Source organism: Etheostoma spectabile, chromosome 15, assembly GCF_008692095.1.
Source record: "Etheostoma spectabile isolate EspeVRDwgs_2016 chromosome 15, UIUC_Espe_1.0, whole genome shotgun sequence".
Classification (NCBI taxonomy): Eukaryota; Metazoa; Chordata; class Actinopteri; order Perciformes; family Percidae; genus Etheostoma; species Etheostoma spectabile.
Window position 1 is genome coordinate 6,829,779 of NC_045747.1, and position 2,016 is coordinate 6,831,794.

Consider the following 2,016-nt stretch of genomic DNA (forward strand, 5'->3'; position numbering starts at 1 on the left):
GAGAGAGAGAGAGAGAGAGAGAGAGAGAGAGAGAACATGGTTTTATCCCAATCACCAACTGAGAAAGGTACTTTGGCTTGGCATGTGAACACCTGCAAAACTGATTTATTTACAGTTACTACGCTGGATTATTCAATTGTTGCTCTCTTAGGTAAAATCAGTGTTGTCAATGGCTGCTGTTTTAACAGTTGTGGCCAATGAGATGAGGCCCCCGTTCTTCGGACTAATATGTGGGCAGACCATAGAAAAACAATACATTATACACCCAGTATTCTGGGTCGTAGACAACTTTATGCCCACCATTCATGTGGACAAAGTCTCAACACTGACCTGGTAATAGCCTACACCTTCTATACCCAGTCCTGAGACAAAAAATGTATCCACAACAGACACACACAACTCTAGCTGAAAACCACCTGACAATGCCCTGTAATTGCATGTGCAAGTATATCCAGCTGAGAGCTTTATCTATCCTAATCCTCTACTAAAAAACAACAACAAATAAATAAAAACTGGAAGCTGGGTTTTTTAAAGGACTGACAGAAGAGGCACTAGCCTGGAAAAATACATACATTGGAATCAAGTTCCTTGAACCTTAAATGAGAAATTAAAACCATCAGCCTTTACTCCTGCCATGCCTATGCTGCTGCAGGCAACAGCGGTGTGTGCCATTGCCTAGCAACAAGCGCTCCCCGAGGCCCTGGTGAGCAGTCAGGTGGAGACAGACAGCGCCCTTAAGCTCGGGGCTGAAATCTGTTTGATTGTGGATGTTCAATAATGGCATTGGGAATAAGAGAGGAAAGCTGAACTTGGACAAGTATCAAAAAGTAAAGCACAAATCTGAGATTATAATTGAGAAATTGAGTCCGGTTTTGGAGCATGAGAGTAAGGGTTCAAGAGTGGGTTTTGAATATCCAAAAACAAACTAAACAAATAAAAGTATTTACTTTTCCCAGTCTTAACTGTTCTTTCTTGACCATGATCGCAAATGTAATATGTTCAACAAAGAACATTTATAAAATGTTAGAAACCACCAAATGTGGTGATAAGAGAATTCAACCAAGCAGCACTAGTTTAGCTTTGTTGTGATCGGACGACAATGCAGTTGGAAATAGTAATTCACTGTTGTTTTCTGTATGGCTGAAAGGAGCTACTATGAATAGTACGAAGTGGTATGAGAGGATTAAATACAAAAGGGTTGTGACGGGTTCAAAATTTGTAGGCAACATGTGTCAGTGCAGTGAAGTTTCCTCCATCCTTATACGTGAATATGTCAGGCAACATTGATGTATTGTTATTAGACCCTGTGAGTAATAGTTTTACACTGGTAAGGTTTAGATTTAGAATTGTAATGATGCATATATCTACTGCACATTAAAGTTCATTCTGCTACTAAATTTGTAACTGAATTGAAGGTTTACAGTAATGTGTTAATAATTCTTGGTTTCTTGCATCATGACCTACCTAAACTGTTTAGTGTGTGGACACATTTTTCCAATCTGATCTTGCAGCTGCTGCTGCTGCCACCACCTGCTCCCAGAGGCCACGCTCACCTCTGCTCTTAGACTGTGCGGCGAGCAAACAGGTGACAAAGAATCCCGATGGGGAAGCCTTCTGTTCGCAAAGATCAGACCCCACAATATTTCTTCATCTTTATATCGTTTTTAACGCTGACGTAACATGTGGAGAAACTTTTAGTAAGTAAGGAATCTAACTAAAGAACTGCTATTATTCAATTTGTTTGAGGGAAACCAGTGCATTCTGGTTTCTGAGTACATTGTGCTACACTGTTAGAAAGTGTGTCTTTGCATTGCATCATTTCAAATGGCCAATCAGTGATGTGCAAGAAAGACCTAAACAACTGAATAATTAAATAGGCAACTGGAAACCACCCACAAAACCTGTGCAAGTGCATCTCTAAATGACAATGTTGAAGATGAAGTGTACCAGCTATTGGCTATATCAAAACAAATGTTTTAATATATTTTGTTAGACATACAGTACTTTCGATGTGAT